The sequence below is a fragment of the Microplitis mediator genome, chromosome 6 (genome assembly GCF_029852145.1).
Source record: "Microplitis mediator isolate UGA2020A chromosome 6, iyMicMedi2.1, whole genome shotgun sequence".
Taxonomy (NCBI): Eukaryota; Metazoa; Arthropoda; class Insecta; order Hymenoptera; family Braconidae; genus Microplitis; species Microplitis mediator.
Genome location: NC_079974.1, coordinates 4,399,450 through 4,421,259, shown reverse-complemented (window position 1 = coordinate 4,421,259; position 21,810 = coordinate 4,399,450). Strand labels below are relative to the sequence as shown.

Below are 21,810 nucleotides of genomic sequence, written 5' to 3'. Positions count from 1 at the left end.
ACTTTGTTTGTAAAGCGTTTAATTTCCTATATAGACATAAGAGTGCGCCGAAAATACGTTTTTTTTAATTTTCATTATTAATACCAAAAATATTATTCTTTGTACAAAAAAAAAATTTTTCGGAAATCAAAAAAAATTTTAGCTTAATATCTTAGGCTCGCCTAATCCCGCTAAAGTTTGAAGTTGTTTAAAATTTTTTCTCAACACATTTTGATCGGAAATTTAATTCTCTACATAAAAGGTCCTATAATAGAATTACGTCAAATTAATAGTTACTGAGATAATTGCAATTTTGTTCTAGAAAATATAATTTTTCAAGATATGATCACTTTTTCAGGGTAAAATATAAATTTTATCATATAAATTTCATGGAAAATAAAATTTCTTACAAAATTGGTCCTCTGGTAAAAATTGAAATTTATAGTTATTCAGAAACTGGCAGTTTTATGTTTAAATAGTCACATTTCTCGTCATTTGGTGGTTTTTACTCAAAATTGCTATTATCTTTGTAACTATCAACTTTAAATAAATTTTTATTAGGTCTGTTTCGTAGAAAATTGGATTTCCTGCGAAATTTATGTGATAAAATTTATTTTTTACCCTGAAAAAGTAATAATATCTTGAAAAATTTCATTTTTTAGAGCAAAATTGCAATTATCTGAGTAACTATCAACTTTACGTAATTTTATTATATGACCTTTTTTGTAGAGAATTAAATTTCCGATCAAAATAAGTTGAAAAAAAATTTTAAACAACTTCTAACGTTAGCGGGATTTGGCGAGCCTAAGATATCGACCTAAAATTTTTTTTGATTTCCGAAAAATTTTTTTTTTGTACAAGGAAAAATATTTTCGGTATTAATAATGAAAATGAAAAAAAAAAGCGGATTTTCGGCCCACTCTAATAGACATGTCTATTGATCTATGCGATCTATTAATTTGTTAACGAGTTAAAACTATTCAAAGTAAATAAAAATTTTCCTGTGTTAGTTATATGGGAAATTGAATTTTTCAATGAGCTAGGCCTGTCATCGACGTAGATTTTTTGTTTCTTGCGCGACAATTTTTTTTTTTTTGTTTGTGTTGAAGTATGATTTTTGCCAAATGCACAAAAGTAAATTTTGAATCTATGTCGTCTTCTGTGATGACCGACCATTTTTTTTTAAAAGACGGACTAATAATTGTCAATTAATCATCAGAATCGGTCATAATTGGCGAGCTGATTAATCAAGCAACTCGTTTTTCATACAACGTTGTTTCAATATTTCTATCTCAAACTTTAAAAAGTCATTTCTTAAAACCAACAAGGCGTATAACAAGAAAATTATTTTTTTCGTTTTTATCCATAGATTTTAATTTTTTCAACATTTTTATATTGATTGAAGCAAAAAAAAATTTTTTTATGCGCCTTTTTGCTTCTGCAGAACCAAAAAAGCGTATAATTTGAGATACGCCCTTATGGTTTTAGTACCGAGATATAAAATTTGTACTTATTTATTTATTTTCATCATCGTCCCAACTTGAGTATAATTTAAAATAAAAATATTAATATGGATTTAAATTTCTTGTTGGCTGGATTTACATGCCAGTGTAAATTCAATTTATTATAAAAAGTCCACTTACATTGATCATATTTCATAGTGATGCAATTCCTCGATTTTAATTAGTTAAAATTAAGAATGAAGAGAGAAAATAAGATCGTCATGATTGGTCCTTTCTAAGGAGTGGGGGTAAAATTTACCATTCTGGTAGTTAGTTAAAATTTAGTGAAGGGGGTGATCCGTGTTTATATATGAGTCACACGGTCAGTAGCAGTCATAACGCTCGAAACGTTGCGCTGTACGTCTCGCAAGTTAAATTCTTTATTTAGTGACGATCAATTGCCTGAATCATCATGGACTGTGGTTTTCAAAAATTAAGGTGCACAAGTGCAAGCATCTTTGTGGTGGAGGACTTCGATAAACTTCTCTTCACCAACGAGACTGGGACAATTACTCCGATATACAGGAAGTTTTGTTCAGCCGTCGACGTTAACGACGTTTGGGGCTTCAAAGTGGAGGTTAGCCACAACAAAAAAGATGAACACTGGATCTCCTTGGGGATCCTTCCATTGAAATCGGAGTATTCCGAAATCAGCTTCGAGCTCGAATGCTGTGTAGTGGATGAGGGAGGTAACCTACTGAGACTGCCTAGAAAAATACATCCTTTCAACGACTACGACAATTACATATACCTCGGAGATTTCTTCAAACGAAGTGACCCCGACTTAATGCGTCTACTGGTGGACGGAAATCTAATTTTACAGATAGAGCTGACCATTTTTCTAGGCGACGATGCAGATAATTAGATACTCAAGTTCCCGAACTTTGAGTTGAAAACGGCCCTTTTCAGGGCCACCAAATTTTTTAACACGTAAAAATTAACTCAAGTTTTATATATACCTCAACTCATATCCTTTGTCCAAAACTCTTTTAAAATTAATATTTATTTATTTAATGCCTAATAAAGATAATTAATGATACTGAAGTTAGCAGACATCTCATAATTTTTTGATTTTTTTTTTTTTAGATGATAAATCATAAAAAAAAAATATTTGAAAAAAATCCACCTGTAGTTATTTTAATTTTCTACATGTGCATATTTATAAGTCGTTTCTGCAAAATCAATAAAAAACTAAAAAAAAAAATCTGAAAACCGTCTGACCCTCCGGGCCAGCCCCAAAACTTCCCGCTGTTTTTGAGCTCAGAGAGCTCGGAAACATTATTATTTGTAAATTTTTGAGCTCTTCGAGTTAGGCCGGTAAAACATAGCTTCACTGAAGAATTATAATTTTTGTCCGACGATATCTTTGGATGGAATGAACCGATTTGGACGTTCTTGGTGGCAATCGAAAAGGCTCAACAAGACATAAAACTGATTACATTTTGAGGAAAATTGGACAATCGGTTTATAAGTTATGCGCAGAAAATCAAATCAAAAAACATTTTTAATTTTTATTCTTCGTATAACTCGTGAACTACATGACTGATCTACCCCAAAATCTAATCGATTCTGAATTTTGGTGAGCCCTTTCGATTGCCACCAAGTACATTCAAATCGGTTGATTCGTTCCAAAGATATCGTCGGACAAAAAAAGTATACACACACACACACACACATACACACACGGACGTCCATCCGGGAATAGTCAGAATAGCTTTCTAGGACCTCAAAACGTTGACATCTGATAAAAACTCGATTTTTGAAAATCGAACTGTTTTACGAAAATTTGCAATTTTCTTTGCAGGAAGTTAAAAATAATTAAAAATTATTGCCTACATACAGCTTCCATATTTCAAAAAAAAATTTTTTTAAATCTACCACTTAAAGATCTCGAGTCAATGAACAAGTGGCAACTTTCAAATTTATGGTAACTTTATTATTACCCTAGATATCCCTAGCTAAACTAATTTTTCGTCGGATATCTGCTACTTTCAGGGTCATCTTTCATAAGACTATTAATTAAAAATATTTCACTAATTATATATATTCACCGATCAAACATACATTTACTCAAATGAATGCTATTACTCATTACTATTGAAATCATATAACCACATAAACATATTACAAGTTTGCCAAAGTAAAAATTTGAGCCAAAACGTAAATTCAAGTATTCTATTAGAAAAATCAATTAATAATATTGTAATTAACCTTCTACATCGAACGTATACTCGAAAATATCATTAATAATAACTATTATAGAACTTATGTTCATAACACTATTCTTTTTACTTTGAGATGATACTCAATTACACATAATGAATCATAGAGAGCGTGATATTGCCACCTTAGATTTGAAAAAAAAACCTCAGATTATTTAGTACAGTAAACAATGAAATAAGAGACAAAGATGAATTGAGAATCAAAAACTATTCATTCGATCCGAAACAAACACCACACGACGATATTCGAAACTGGCAATATCGAGCTGAAAAATTGGGGGAATTGACTGGATTTGCCATCGTGCTGCTTTGGAATTCGATCACGATTGATGATAAACCTGTCACAGGTTACATAAAAAAAAAATTGAGAATAGTCAAAGACATTATGAAGCGACTTCTGAATGCTTTGCCCCGAAAATTCACCAACGACAAAATACCCTGGGATGATGCATGGCGACTTTTCTGGATCGATTTGCCAACGTTTTTCTCAATGTAACAAATAATCGGTACCATTGACGAATTAAAACTCAAATACCATCGAACGATCATAAAATTAATACCATCCGTGGACTTGGAGCTTAAATTTGATGACTTTGACCCCGTGATAGATTTTATAAATATATCGGTTTCCCGTTTGGTGACGAATTATTTTTATAATTATCCGGCTTTTTTGGCAGACATAAGTAATCATAAATTTACTGATCTGAAAAATTATTTATCTCAAGAGTATAACAAAGGTGATAAAATTAGCGATGGAATCTATCAAGATTTATCAGCCGTGATGCATGATGACGTAATAAATTATAGTGAATTTTTCGGTCTTGTCAACTCGTTACAATTTCCTGATTTTTATGCTGTCGTTTGCTCGAGTCTCAATTTACCATCAAATCTGTACGATTTCAGCAAGAAACTGATTCCGAAACTTCTCCATCCGTCGATTAATTATACGACCCTTGGACTGATGTCCATCGACGCTATGAAAACTAGTCAGTATCCATATTGGGGCATCACGGGCATATTGGGTGTGTTTATATTCCCATCTGGTGGAATAAGTCTGTTCAAAACTGATAAATTTTCATTTTCCGTGAGGATTCAGCAGCCGCACAGAAAAAACAGTTAACTTGGTTCAAGAAAAATATTGTCTTCCGGATTTTTTTTCTTGATTCAATAAAAGTAAAACACTTGATTCAAAAACTTTTTTTTGGTTCGAGACAGTAAATTCTCTTGCTCCGAAAAAATTGATTTTTGAAGTGAAATTGAAAATTTCTTGGTTTAAGAAAAAAAATTCTTCGCTACAGAAAAGAAGTCATCTCTTGACAACAAATCAACGTTTTAAACGAAAAAAAGTTTAACTTCGGCCAAAAAACTTTTTCTTGCCCCAAGAAAAAAAATTTCTTACTCCGAAAACTCAAAGTTTTGAACGAAAAAAAGTTAACTTAGGCTAAGAAAAAATTTCTTGGTCCAAGGAAAAAATTTTCTTGCTCCAAAAAATAAACGTTTTGATTGAAAAAAAAAAATCCCTTGGGCCAAGAAAAAATCTCTTGGCCCAAGAAAAAAATTCTCTTGCTCCGAAAAATGAATTGCTTAAGTGCAAATAAAAGTTGCTTGGGTCAAGAAAAAAAAATTTCTTGCTCCAAAAGTTTGCTTTTTTAATAAAGACTTTAATTTTTCTCAGTCAAAAATGTATTCTCTCTTCAAAAGGTTGACGTGTGGATTTTTTTGATTTTTTTGTTTTTATTTGAAACGTAATTTTTTGTGATTTTTTTCCGAGCAAAATTATTCAAGACTTGAATTTCAAGTAACTTTAATATTAAATATTAAAGTCATGAATCATGATGTATTATAGGATATACTATAGTACAATTCCAAAGGGTACTTGTAGTTCTGTCAAATGACAGAAGAGTACCCGAACAAAATCGTAATGAATTTTGGAATATAACACTTCTGAAATAAATGTCTCACCAGGGACACTACATGTCGTAGGCGCGATCTCGTAGCGAGCACCGAACTACTCCCGCTGCTGATGTCTAGCACCGGTGACTTTCCCCTTCTCCATATCGATCTTTTCTTCCAAAAAATTTTTTCTCTTGGCTTAAGCAACTTTTGTTTTCTTGGTCGGAGAATACAAAAATACTTGCGTAAAAAGAATAGTACTTGTTCCGAGAAATTTTATTTTCTTCAATTAAAAAAATGCAATATTGCTACAAAAAAATAATTTATCTTGCTCCAAAAAAAATATCTCTTACTTTAAGAAATATAATCTCTTGAAACAAATGAAAATTTTTTGATTTAAGCGTGAAAATATGTTGACGTGAGAAAAAAAATTTTGATTCACGATAAAAATTTGAAGATAATTGTTTACTTGGGGCAAGTAAATATTTATTTTCCAAATAGATCAAAAAAAAATTCTTGAATCAAGAAAATTTTCCTTGATTCAAGTGAACTGTTCTTTCTGTGCGGGAATTGCGAGTTTCGAAAAACACAGTGGAAATGTTTATGCGGAAGCTTTGGGTTGGATCCAATTACGAAAGTTTTATTTTAAAGATCAATATTATGACGACTTTGTTGATTGGAATGTCTTAAAAAATGAACCAGGAATCATTTCTTATGCAGACGATGAATGTCTGGTGCTCGAGTCTTCAATTAAAAAATTTTACAGTTCAAAAAGTGAATGCAATTTTGTTGGGCGCTTGAAAACTTACTATCTTCTATTCTGGAGATCGAAATGCTTGATAGATAATTTAATTAATTGTCATGTGTTAGAAGTTGGGATCGTGACGGACAATGGATTGGAGTCGATTTATAGAATCGATAATCGATACGATGTTGCAGTTAAATTTCGGTATGATGATAAAAGCAATAGCGGTCTATTAAAATGTTCAATTGACCAGGCGATGGTAAAATTGACCAACGGGTGTGTTAGCATCCAACCGGGCGAAACTGTAACATTTAATTGGAGAATGCTGATTGACGATGGAGTTAAAAGTAAAATGAACATTGATGCATCGCATAATTTTACATTTGAGTATCGGGATTTTAGATATTTGATAGAGTCGCAAAACATGCTGGAGTATTTTACAGTCAAGCAGAATGATGAAGTTATCATGCTCGGGAGCTCTAATCCAACTGAGACAGACTCTATCGCTTATGAAGGTACTGTTTGAGATAGAGATATTGACACAATGATGTATGAAAAACGAGTTGCTTGATTAATCAGCTCGACAATAAAGACCGATTTTGATGATTAATTGACAATTATTAGTCCGTTTTTTGAAAACAAATGGTTGGTTTACACAGAAGACAACATAGATTTAAAATTTAATTTAGTACATGTGGAAAAAAATCATAGTTCAACACAAACAAAAAAAAATTTTCGCGCAAGAAAAAAAATTCTACGTCGATTACAGACCTAGCTCATTGAAAAATTCGATTTCCCATTTAAATAACACGTGAAGATTTTTTTTTACTTTGAGTATTTTTAACTCGTAAACAAATTAATAGATCGAATAGATCGACATTTTTTATAGGAAATTGAACGCTCTACGAAATAGGTAGCTAATTATTTTTTGATAAATCTACTTGTTCAAAAGTTATTAAAGCTTGAAGTAAAGTTCGAGATCTTTCCACTTTTCTGGCGAAACTGTAAGATTTATCATAAATTGTTATGGGTTTTTTTTTGTTGACAATTTTATTTTCTACTAATTATTATCAGTAGAATTAAAAAAAAAACCGATTAAAGCTTAGTCTCCCTTAACTTATATCCTTGCTCCAATATTTTTTTAATATTGATGTCCACTTTTAAATGTCTAAGAAAATTAAAAATATCTAACATTTATCGATTAATTATTTTTAACGTAAAATAACAACAGTAGTAATAACGTCGGTATCAGCGAGCCAATGAGGGAATAGTTGGCTGGGCGGGAAAAATAGCCTGGGTAACGAAAAAAAGTTGATCATTACAAATTTAAAATTTGATTTTAATGTTACTTCAAGGAAATCTCCCGAAATATTCATATATTATGATTGAAAATCCCTAGTACCAAATTTTCGGATTTATTTTGTCTAGAAATATATAAAATTTGTACATATTTTTTTATTTTCATCAACGTCTCAACTTGAGTACAATTTAAAATAAAAATATGGATATGGATTTAAATTTCTTGTTGGCTGGATTTATATGCCAGTGTGAATTCAATTTATTATAAAAAGTTCACTTACATTGATCATATTTCATATACTGTAAAAAGAGCGGTGTTGAAAAAGGACTTGTTTTATGAAAATTGATAAAGAATATCATTTATTAACAAGTACAGTGATTGAGTCAGTAAAAATATTTACAAAGTAAAATATTTTAACACCGGTACAGAATATTTACACCGGCGGCGGCGTTATTCTCACACCGCTTTCGATGTTGAAATTTAACACCGCCGATTTTAACACCTACACCGCTTGGACTTACCCCGGTGATTTTTTACAGTATAGTGAATATCTCGATTTTAGTTAGTTAAAATTAGGAATGAAGAGAGAAAATCAATATTGTCATGATTGGTCCTTTTTGAGGAGTGGGGGTAAAATTTACCTTTCCGATAATTCGTCAAAATTTAGTGGAGGGGATGGTCAAAGTATACACACATGTCACACGGTCAGTAGCACTCATTACGCTTGAAACGTTGCGCTGTACGCCTCGCACTTTAAACTCTTCATTTAGTTACTATCGATTGTCTGAAACATCATGGACTGTGATTTTCAAAGTTTAACGTGCACAAGTGCAGGTACCATTGCGCTGGAGAACTTCGACGAACTTCTGTACACCAACGAGACTGGGACAATTACTCCGTTATACACGGAGTTTTCTACAGGTCTCAGCGTTAACGACGTTTGGGGCTTCAAAGTGGAGGTTAGCCACGACGAAGAAGATGAACACTGGATCTCCTTGGGGATCCTTCCATTGAAATCGGAGCATACCTTAATCAGCTTCGAGCTCGAATGCTGTGTGGTGGATGAAGAAGGTAACATACTGCGACTGCCTGCAGAAATTGAACCTTTCAAAGACTACGACAATTATATATACCTCGGGGATTTCTTCAAACGAAGTGAGCCCGACTTATTGCGTCTACTGTCGGACGGAACTCTAATTTTACAGTTAGAGCTGACTATTCGCATAGGCGACGATTTGAAATAATTAGATACTCAAGTTTCGAACTTTGAGTTGAAAACGGCCCTTTTCAGGGCCACCAAATTTTTTAACACGTAAAAATTAACTCAAGTTTTATATATTCTCCATCTCATCCTTTGTCCTAAACTCTTCTAAAATTAATATTATTTATTTAATGCCTACTAAAGATAATTGATGATACTGAAGTTAGCAGACGTCTAATAATTCTTGGATTTTTTTTTAAGACGATAAACCATCAAAAAAATATTTGAAAAAATTGCACCTGTCGTTTTTATAATTTTCTACATGTGCATATTTTTATCCTATTTTTTTGCAATTAATTTGTTGAAAAACAAAAATTCAAAAATTTTTAAATGTCTGCTAACTTCAGGATGATAGTAATTAATCTCAATCTTCCCTCCAATATTTTTCCAACATGAATGCCTACTTCTCAAATGTCAAAAAGCATTAAAAATATCAAACATATATTTATGATACTCGATTTAGCCGTCTTAAAATTTCCAATTTTTTTTCAAACCTAAAAATTATAAACAAAATCTGGGCGTCGGTTGACTCTGCGGGCCAGCCCCAAAACTTCCTGCTGTTTTCGAGCTTTTTGAGCTTGAAAACATTGGTTTGGATATATTTTCGAGCTCAAAAATGCTATTACTATTAAAAGAATCCAGAATCATTAATGAAGAAGCGGCTTTTAAATTTTTATTATCGATTATGTTCTCTGAAATATATGTGTTGAGGCAGAAATCAATGTTAGTGATCGAAATCAAGATTTGAATGAGTTTTGACTTAGGTCAGAGCAATTATATATGGAATATCCGAGAAAAACATTAAAGACTGGGTTTTTCAATTTTTTGCTGACAAACTAAGAAACAAGATTTATGACATTATCTGATGATCGGAAGAGACTATACAGAGGAAGAGTTGGTATGTTTTCAGACACATTTTAGCACATTATATTTTGATTTATCTGGAAAAAATAACATAAAATGTTATTTTTTTAACTTTTCAGCGCCGATATCTTTTGAACTAATCAACCGATTTTGACGATTGAGGTGGCAATCGGCGCGTTTTCTTGAATTCTAGAGCTAATTCAATTTCGAAATCGATCGGATGAGTCACTTCAAAGATAATCGAAAGAAATCGTTTTTTATCATTTCTTTCGCCAACGATATCTCTCGAACAAATTAACCGATTGAGATGGTTGAGGTGGCATTCAACGCGGCTTATAAATTTCTAGAGCTGAATAAATTTTGAAGTCGATCGTCCAAGTCGTTTCTGAGAAATCACTAAAAAGCTCAAAAAAATAAATTTTTTTTTTTCGTATTTCGCCAATATTTTCAAGTCTGCTTGATCAAATAATCTAAAATTTTCAGGAAAGTTGAGGGCCAACAAGCTCTTTCGATTGCCACCTCAACCATCCAAATCGATTCATTAGTTAAAAAGTTACAAAGAGTTTACACACACACACACACACATACATACATAAATATACTAGGACATCATTCTGAAAATAGTCAGAATAGCATTCTCGGACCTTAAAACGTCGACATCTGATGAAAATTCGATTTTTGTAAATCGGACCGAAACCAATAACTTCCCGAATTTTTGAAAATTTACAATTTTCTTAGCGGGAAGTTAAAAATTTTTTTTTTTTTAGTTTTTTAGTGATTTCTCAGAAACAACTCGAACGATCGACTTCAAAATCTAATCAGCTCTAGAATTTCATAATACCCGTCGATTGCCGCCTTAGCTATCTTAATCGGATAATTCGTCCGAGAGTTATCGCGGGAGAAAGAAATGGTGAAAAACAGTTTTTTGCAAATATCTTTGAAACAACTGAACTAAACATTTTGAAAATCTAATCAACTTCAGAATTTATTGAAACGCGTCGATTGCCACCTCTACCATTAAAATCGGATGATTTGCCTAAGGGATATTGCGGAAAAAAGAAACGTTAAAAAACAGTTTTTTTGTGAATGTCATCGACACAACTGTACTTAAACAATTGCAAAATCTTATCAGCTCTCGAACAATAAAATACGCCGATTGCCGCCTTAACTATGAAAATCGGTGAATTTGTTCCTGGGATATCGTGGAAGAAAGAAATGCTAGCGAACATTTTTTTTTAAAAACAAGGGCACACACAAGTATTGTCGAGCTTGAAAATGTATCCAAACCAATGTTTTCAAGCTCAAAAAGCTCAAAAACAGCAGGAAGTTTTAGGGCTGGCCCGCAGAGTCAACCGACGCCAAGATTTTGTTTATAATTTTTAGGTTTGAAAAAAAATTGGAAATTTTAAGACGGCTAAATCGAGTATCATAAATATATGTTTGATATTTTTAATGCTTTTTGACATTTGAAAAGTAGGCATTCATGTTGGAAAAATATTGGAGGGAAGATTGAGATTAATTACTATCATCCTGAAGTTAGCAGACATTTAAAAATTTTTGAATTTTTGTTTTTCAACAAATTAATTGCAAAAAAATAGGATAAAAATATGCACATGTAGAAATTTATAAAAACGACAGGTGCAATTTTTTCAAATATTTTTTTGATGGTTTATCGTCTTAAAAAAAAATCCAAGAATTATTAGACGTTTGCTAACTTCAGTATCATCAATTATCTTTAGTAGGCATTAAATAAATAATATTAATTTTTGAAGAGTTTAGGACAAAGGATAAGATGGAGAATATATAAAACTTGAGTTAATTTTTACGTGTTAAAAAATTTGGTGGCCCTGAAAAGGGCCGTTTTCAACTCAAAGTTCGAAACTTGAGTATCTAATTATTTCAAATCGTCGCCTATACGAATAGTCAGCTCTAACTGTAAAATTAGAGTTCCGTCCGACAGTAGACGCAATAAGTCGGGCTCACTTCGTTTGAAGAAATCCCCGAGGTATATATAATTGTCGTAGTCTTTGAAAGGTTCAATTTCTGCAGGCAGTCGCAGTATGTTACCTTCTTCATCCACCACACAGCATTCGAGCTCGAAGCTGATTAAGGTATGCTCCGTTTTCAATGGAAGGATCCCCAAGGAGATCCAGTGTTCATCTTCTTCGTCGTGGCTAACCTCCACTTTGAAGCCCCAAACGTCGTTAACGCTGAGACCTGTAGAAAACTCCGTGTATAACGGAGTAATTGTCCCAGTCTCGTTGGTGTACAGAAGTTCGTCGAAGTTCTCCAGCGCAATGGTACCTGCACTTGTGCACGTTAAACTTTGAAAATCACAGTCCATGATGTTTCAAACAATCGATAGTAACTAAATGAAGAGTTTAAAGTGCGAGGCGTACAGCGCAACGTTTCAAGCGTAATGAGTGCTACTGACCGTGTGACATGTGTGTATACTTTGACCATCCCCTCCACTAAATTTTGACGTATTATCGGAAAGGTAAATTTTACCCCCACTCCTCAAAAAGGACCAATCATGACAATGTTGATTTTCTCTCTTCATTCCTAATTTTAACTAACGAAAATCGCGATATTGAATCACTACACTGTAAAAAATCACCGGGGTAAGTCCGAGCGGTGTAGGTGTTAAAATCGGCAGTGTTAAATTTCAACATCGAAAGCGGTGTGAAAATAACGCCGCCGCCGGTGTAAATATTCTAGACCGGTGTTAAAATATTTTTACTTACTTGATCACTCTACTTGTTAATAAATGATATTCTTTATTAATTTTCATAAAACAAGTCCATTTTTTACACCGCTCTTTTTACAGTATATGAAATATGATCAATATAAGTGAACTTTTTATAATGAATTGAATTCACACTGGCATATAAATCCAGCCAACAAGAAATTTAAATCCATATCAATATTTTTATTTTAAATTGTACTCAAGTTGGGACGTTGATGAAAATAAAAACATATGTACAAATTTTATATATTTCTAGACAAAATAAATCCGAAAATTTGGTACTAGGAATTTTCAATTATAATATATGAATATTTCGGGAGATTTCCTTGAAGTAACATTAAAATCAAATTTTAAATTTGTAATGATCAACTTTTTTTCGTTACCCAGGCTATTTTTCCCGCCCAGCCAACTATTCCCTCATTGGCTCGCTGATACCGACGTTATTACTACTGTTGTTATTTTACGTTAAAAATAATTAATCGATAAATGTTAGATATTTTTAATTTTCTTAGACATTTAAAAGCGGACATCAATATTAAAAAAATATTGGAGCAAGGATATAAGTTAAGGGAGACTAAGCTTTAATCGGTTTTTTTTTTAATTCTACTGATAATAATTAGTAGAAAATAAAATTGTCAACAAAAAAAAACCCATAACAATTTATGATAAATCTTACAGTTTCGCCGGAAAAGTGGAAAGATCTCGAACTTTACTTCAAGCTTTAATAACTATTGAACAGGTGGATTTATCAAAAAATGATGAGTGACTTTGTTTGTAAAGCGTTTAATTTCCTATATAGACATAAGAGTGCGCCGAAAATACGTTTTTTTTTAATTTTCATTATTAATACCAAAAATATTATTCTTTGTACAAAAAAAAAATTTTTCGGAAATCAAAAAAAATTTTAGCTTAATATCTTAGGCTCGCCTAATCCCGCTAAAGTTTGAAGTTGTTTAAAATTTTTTTTCAACACATTTTGATCGGAAATTTAATTCTCTACATAAAAGGTCCTATAATAGAATTACGTCAAATTAATAGTTACTGAGATAATTGCAATTTTGTTCTAGAAAATATAATTTTTCAAGATATGATCACTTTTTCAGGGTAAAATATAAATTTTATCATATAAATTTCATGGAAAATAAAATTTCTTACAAAATTGGTCCTCTGGTAAAAATTGAAATTTATAGTTATTCAGAAACTGGCAGTTTTATGTTTAAATAGTCACATTTCTCGTCATTTGGTGGTTTTTACTCAAAATTGCTATTATCTTTGTAACTATCAACTTTAAATAAATTTTTATTAGGTCTGTTTCGTAGAAAATTGGATTTCCTGCGAAATTTATGTGATAAAATTTATTTTTTACCCTGAAAAAGTAATAATATCTTGAAAAATTTCATTTTTTAGAGCAAAATTGCAATTATCTGAGTAACTATCAACTTTACGTAATTTTATTATATGACCTTTTTTGTAGAGAATTAAATTTCCGATCAAAATAAGTTGAAAAAAAATTTTAAACAACTTCTAACGTTAGCGGGATTTGGCGAGCCTAAGATATCGACCTAAAATTTTTTTTGATTTCCGAAAAATTTTTTTTTTGTACAAGGAAAAATATTTTCGGTATTAATAATGAAAATGAAAAAAAAAAGCGGATTTTCGGCCCACTCTAATAGACATGTCTATTGATCTATGCGATCTATTAATTTGTTAACGAGTTAAAACTATTCAAAGTAAATAAAAATTTTCCTGTGTTAGTTATATGGGAAATTGAATTTTTCAATGAGCTAGGCCTGTCATCGACGTAGATTTTTTGTTTCTTGCGCGACAATTTTTTTTTTTTTGTTTGTGTTGAAGTATGATTTTTGCCAAATGCACAAAAGTAAATTTTGAATCTATGTCGTCTTCTGTGATGACCGACCATTTTTTTTTAAAAGACGGACTAATAATTGTCAATTAATCATCAGAATCGGTCATAATTGGCGAGCTGATTAATCAAGCAACTCGTTTTTCATACAACGTTGTTTCAATATTTCTATCTCAAACTTTAAAAAGTCATTTCTTAAAACCAACAAGGCGTATAACAAGAAAATTATTTTTTTCGTTTTTATCCATAGATTTTAATTTTTTCAACATTTTTATATTGATTGAAGCAAAAAAAAATTTTTTTATGCGCCTTTTTGCTTCTGCAGAACCAAAAAAGCGTATAATTTGAGATACGCCCTTATGGTTTTAGTACCGAGATATAAAATTTGTACTTATTTATTTATTTTCATCATCGTCCCAACTTGAGTATAATTTAAAATAAAAATATTAATATGGATTTAAATTTCTTGTTGGCTGGATTTACATGCCAGTGTAAATTCAATTTATTATAAAAAGTCCACTTACATTGATCATATTTCATAGTGATGCAATTCCTCGATTTTAATTAGTTAAAATTAAGAATGAAGAGAGAAAATAAGATCGTCATGATTGGTCCTTTCTAAGGAGTGGGGGTAAAATTTACCATTCTGGTAGTTAGTTAAAATTTAGTGAAGGGGGTGATCCGTGTTTATATATGAGTCACACGGTCAGTAGCAGTCATAACGCTCGAAACGTTGCGCTGTACGTCTCGCAAGTTAAATTCTTTATTTAGTGACGATCAATTGCCTGAATCATCATGGACTGTGGTTTTCAAAAATTAAGGTGCACAAGTGCAAGCATCTTTGTGGTGGAGGACTTCGATAAACTTCTCTTCACCAACGAGACTGGGACAATTACTCCGATATACAGGAAGTTTTGTTCAGCCGTCGACGTTAACGACGTTTGGGGCTTCAAAGTGGAGGTTAGCCACAACAAAAAAGATGAACACTGGATCTCCTTGGGGATCCTTCCATTGAAATCGGAGTATTCCGAAATCAGCTTCGAGCTCGAATGCTGTGTAGTGGATGAGGGAGGTAACCTACTGAGACTGCCTAGAAAAATACATCCTTTCAACGACTACGACAATTACATATACCTCGGAGATTTCTTCAAACGAAGTGACCCCGACTTAATGCGTCTACTGGTGGACGGAAATCTAATTTTACAGATAGAGCTGACCATTTTTCTAGGCGACGATGCAGATAATTAGATACTCAAGTTCCCGAACTTTGAGTTGAAAACGGCCCTTTTCAGGGCCACCAAATTTTTTAACACGTAAAAATTAACTCAAGTTTTATATATACCTCAACTCATATCCTTTGTCCAAAACTCTTTTAAAATTAATATTTATTTATTTAATGCCTAATAAAGATAATTAATGATACTGAAGTTAGCAGACATCTCATAATTTTTTGATTTTTTTTTTTTTAGATGATAAATCATAAAAAAAAAATATTTGAAAAAAATCCACCTGTAGTTATTTTAATTTTCTACATGTGCATATTTATAAGTCGTTTCTGCAAAATCAATAAAAAACTAAAAAAAAAAATCTGAAAACCGTCTGACCCTCCGGGCCAGCCCCAAAACTTCCCGCTGTTTTTGAGCTCAGAGAGCTCGGAAACATTATTATTTGTAAATTTTTGAGCTCTTCGAGTTAGGCCGGTAAAACATAGCTTCACTGAAGAATTATAATTTTTGTCCGACGATATCTTTGGATGGAATGAACCGATTTGGACGTTCTTGGTGGCAATCGAAAAGGCTCAACAAGACATAAAACTGATTACATTTTGAGGAAAATTGGACAATCGGTTTATAAGTTATGCGCAGAAAATCAAATCAAAAAACATTTTTAATTTTTATTCTTCGTATAACTCGTGAACTACATGACTGATCTACCCCAAAATCTAATCGATTCTGAATTTTGGTGAGCCCTTTCGATTGCCACCAAGTACATTCAAATCGGTTGATTCGTTCCAAAGATATCGTCGGACAAAAAAAGTATACACACACACACACACACATACACACACGGACGTCCATCCGGGAATAGTCAGAATAGCTTTCTAGGACCTCAAAACGTTGACATCTGATAAAAACTCGATTTTTGAAAATCGAACTGTTTTACGAAAATTTGCAATTTTCTTTGCAGGAAGTTAAAAATAATTAAAAATTATTGCCTACATACAGCTTCCATATTTCAAAAAAAAATTTTTTTAAATCTACCACTTAAAGATCTCGAGTCAATGAACAAGTGGCAACTTTCAAATTTATGGTAACTTTATTATTACCCTAGATATCCCTAGCTAAACTAATTTTTCGTCGGATATCTGCTACTTTCAGGGTCATCTTTCATAAGACTATTAATTAAAAATATTTCACTAATTATATATATTCACCGATCAAACATACATTTACTCAAATGAATGCTATTACTCATTACTATTGAAATCATATAACCACATAAACATATTACAAGTTTGCCAAAGTAAAAATTTGAGCCAAAACGTAAATTCAAGTATTCTATTAGAAAAATCAATTAATAATATTGTAATTAACCTTCTACATCGAACGTATACTCGAAAATATCATTAATAATAACTATTATAGAACTTATGTTCATAACACTATTCTTTTTACTTTGAGATGATACTCAATTACACATAATGAATCATAGAGAGCGTGATATTGCCACCTTAGATTTGAAAAAAAAACCTCAGATTATTTAGTACAGTAAACAATGAAATAAGAGACAAAGATGAATTGAGAATCAAAAACTATTCATTCGATCCGAAACAAACACCACACGACGATATTCGAAACTGGCAATATCGAGCTGAAAAATTGGGGGAATTGACTGGATTTGCCATCGTGCTGCTTTGGAATTCGATCACGATTGATGATAAACCTGTCACAGGTTACATAAAAAAAAAATTGAGAATAGTCAAAGACATTATGAAGCGACTTCTGAATGCTTTGCCCCGAAAATTCACCAACGACAAAATACCCTGGGATGATGCATGGCGACTTTTCTGGATCGATTTGCCAACGTTTTTCTCAATGTAACAAATAATCGGTACCATTGACGAATTAAAACTCAAATACCATCGAACGATCATAAAATTAATACCATCCGTGGACTTGGAGCTTAAATTTGATGACTTTGACCCCGTGATAGATTTTATAAATATATCGGTTTCCCGTTTGGTGACGAATTATTTTTATAATTATCCGGCTTTTTTGGCAGACATAAGTAATCATAAATTTACTGATCTGAAAAATTATTTATCTCAAGAGTATAACAAAGGTGATAAAATTAGCGATGGAATCTATCAAGATTTATCAGCCGTGATGCATGATGACGTAATAAATTATAGTGAATTTTTCGGTCTTGTCAACTCGTTACAATTTCCTGATTTTTATGCTGTCGTTTGCTCGAGTCTCAATTTACCATCAAATCTGTACGATTTCAGCAAGAAACTGATTCCGAAACTTCTCCATCCGTCGATTAATTATACGACCCTTGGACTGATGTCCATCGACGCTATGAAAACTAGTCAGTATCCATATTGGGGCATCACGGGCATATTGGGTGTGTTTATATTCCCATCTGGTGGAATAAGTCTGTTCAAAACTGATAAATTTTCATTTTCCGTGAGGATTCAGCAGCCGCACAGAAAAAACAGTTAACTTGGTTCAAGAAAAATATTGTCTTCCGGATTTTTTTTCTTGATTCAATAAAAGTAAAACACTTGATTCAAAAACTTTTTTTTGGTTCGAGACAGTAAATTCTCTTGCTCCGAAAAAATTGATTTTTGAAGTGAAATTGAAAATTTCTTGGTTTAAGAAAAAAAATTCTTCGCTACAGAAAAGAAGTCATCTCTTGACAACAAATCAACGTTTTAAACGAAAAAAAGTTTAACTTCGGCCAAAAAACTTTTTCTTGCCCCAAGAAAAAAAATTTCTTACTCCGAAAACTCAAAGTTTTGAACGAAAAAAAGTTAACTTAGGCTAAGAAAAAATTTCTTGGTCCAAGGAAAAAATTTTCTTGCTCCAAAAAATAAACGTTTTGATTGAAAAAAAAAAATCCCTTGGGCCAAGAAAAAATCTCTTGGCCCAAGAAAAAAATTCTCTTGCTCCGAAAAATGAATTGCTTAAGTGCAAATAAAAGTTGCTTGGGTCAAGAAAAAAAAATTTCTTGCTCCAAAAGTTTGCTTTTTTAATAAAGACTTTAATTTTTCTCAGTCAAAAATGTATTCTCTCTTCAAAAGGTTGACGTGTGGATTTTTTTGATTTTTTTGTTTTTATTTGAAACGTAATTTTTTGTGATTTTTTTCCGAGCAAAATTATTCAAGACTTGAATTTCAAGTAACTTTAATATTAAATATTAAAGTCATGAATCATGATGTATTATAGGATATACTATAGTACAATTCCAAAGGGTACTTGTAGTTCTGTCAAATGACAGAAGAGTACCCGAACAAAATCGTAATGAATTTTGGAATATAACACTTCTGAAATAAATGTCTCACCAGGGACACTACATGTCGTAGGCGCGATCTCGTAGCGAGCACCGAACTACTCCCGCTGCTGATGTCTAGCACCGGTGACTTTCCCCTTCTCCATATCGATCTTTTCTTCCAAAAAATTTTTTCTCTTGGCTTAAGCAACTTTTGTTTTCTTGGTCGGAGAATACAAAAATACTTGCGTAAAAAGAATAGTACTTGTTCCGAGAAATTTTATTTTCTTCAATTAAAAAAATGCAATATTGCTACAAAAAAATAATTTATCTTGCTCCAAAAAAAATATCTCTTACTTTAAGAAATATAATCTCTTGAAACAAATGAAAATTTTTTGATTTAAGCGTGAAAATATGTTGACGTGAGAAAAAAAATTTTGATTCACGATAAAAATTTGAAGATAATTGTTTACTTGGGGCAAGTAAATATTTATTTTCCAAATAGATCAAAAAAAAATTCTTGAATCAAGAAAATTTTCCTTGATTCAAGTGAACTGTTCTTTCTGTGCGGGAATTGCGAGTTTCGAAAAACACAGTGGAAATGTTTATGCGGAAGCTTTGGGTTGGATCCAATTACGAAAGTTTTATTTTAAAGATCAATATTATGACGACTTTGTTGATTGGAATGTCTTAAAAAATGAACCAGGAATCATTTCTTATGCAGACGATGAATGTCTGGTGCTCGAGTCTTCAATTAAAAAATTTTACAGTTCAAAAAGTGAATGCAATTTTGTTGGGCGCTTGAAAACTTACTATCTTCTATTCTGGAGATCGAAATGCTTGATAGATAATTTAATTAATTGTCATGTGTTAGAAGTTGGGATCGTGACGGACAATGGATTGGAGTCGATTTATAGAATCGATAATCGATACGATGTTGCAGTTAAATTTCGGTATGATGATAAAAGCAATAGCGGTCTATTAAAATGTTCAATTGACCAGGCGATGGTAAAATTGACCAACGGGTGTGTTAGCATCCAACCGGGCGAAACTGTAACATTTAATTGGAGAATGCTGATTGACGATGGAGTTAAAAGTAAAATGAACATTGATGCATCGCATAATTTTACATTTGAGTATCGGGATTTTAGATATTTGATAGAGTCGCAAAACATGCTGGAGTATTTTACAGTCAAGCAGAATGATGAAGTTATCATGCTCGGGAGCTCTAATCCAACTGAGACAGACTCTATCGCTTATGAAGGTACTGTTTGAGATAGAGATATTGACACAATGATGTATGAAAAACGAGTTGCTTGATTAATCAGCTCGACAATAAAGACCGATTTTGATGATTAATTGACAATTATTAGTCCGTTTTTTGAAAACAAATGGTTGGTTTACACAGAAGACAACATAGATTTAAAATTTAATTTAGTACATGTGGAAAAAAATCATAGTTCAACACAAACAAAAAAAAATTTTCGCGCAAGAAAAAAAATTCTACGTCGATTACAGACCTAGCTCATTGAAAAATTCGATTTCCCATTTAAATAACACGTGAAGATTTTTTTTTACTTTGAGTATTTTTAACTCGTAAACAAATTAATAGATCGAATAGATCGACATTTTTTATAGGAAATTGAACGCTCTACGAAATAGGTAGCTAATTATTTTTTGATAAATCTACTTGTTCAAAAGTTATTAAAGCTTGAAGTAAAGTTCGAGATCTTTCCACTTTTCTGGCGAAACTGTAAGATTTATCATAAATTGTTATGGGTTTTTTTTTGTTGACAATTTTATTTTCTACTAATTATTATCAGTAGAATTAAAAAAAAAACCGATTAAAGCTTAGTCTCCCTTAACTTATATCCTTGCTCCAATATTTTTTTAATATTGATGTCCACTTTTAAATGTCTAAGAAAATTAAAAATATCTAACATTTATCGATTAATTATTTTTAACGTAAAATAACAACAGTAGTAATAACGTCGGTATCAGCGAGCCAATGAGGGAATAGTTGGCTGGGCGGGAAAAATAGCCTGGGTAACGAAAAAAAGTTGATCATTACAAATTTAAAATTTGATTTTAATGTTACTTCAAGGAAATCTCCCGAAATATTCATATATTATGATTGAAAATCCCTAGTACCAAATTTTCGGATTTATTTTGTCTAGAAATATATAAAATTTGTACATATTTTTTTATTTTCATCAACGTCTCAACTTGAGTACAATTTAAAATAAAAATATGGATATGGATTTAAATTTCTTGTTGGCTGGATTTATATGCCAGTGTGAATTCAATTTATTATAAAAAGTTCACTTACATTGATCATATTTCATATACTGTAAAAAGAGCGGTGTTGAAAAAGGACTTGTTTTATGAAAATTGATAAAGAATATCATTTATTAACAAGTAGAGTGATCAAGTAAGTAAAAATATTTTAACACCGGTCTAGAATATTTACACCGGCGGCGGCGTTATTTTCACACCGCTTTCGATGTTGAAATTTAACACTGCCGATTTTAACACCTACACCGCTCGGACTTACCCCGGTGATTTTTTACAGTGTAGTGATTCAATATCGCGATTTTAGTTAGTTAAAATTAGGAATGAAGAGAGAAAATCATCATTGTCATGATTGGTCCTTTTTGAGGAGTGGGGGTAAAATTTACCTTTCCGATAATTCGTCAAAATTTAGTGGAGGGGATGGTCAAAGTATACACACATGTCACACGGTCAGTAGCACTCATTACGCTTGAAACGTTGCGCTGTACGCCTCGCACTTTAAACTCTTCATTTAGTTACTATCGATTGTCTGAAACATCATGGACTGTGATTTTCAAAGTTTAACGTGCACAAGTGCAGGTACCATTGCGCTGGAGAACTTCGACGAACTTCTGTACACCAACGAGACTGGGACAATTACTCCGTTAT

General features: G+C 32.0%; 2 pseudogenes; both read left to right on the top strand.

Moving 5' to 3' along the window:
• The first annotated feature begins 3,724 nt into the window (after positions 1–3,724).
• On the top strand, positions 3,725–6,912 carry LOC130669676 (uncharacterized; annotated as a pseudogene).
• Positions 6,913–17,002: 10,090 nt separating this feature from the next.
• On the top strand, positions 17,003–20,190 carry LOC130669678 (uncharacterized; annotated as a pseudogene).
• The last annotated feature ends 1,620 nt before the right edge of the window (positions 20,191–21,810 follow it).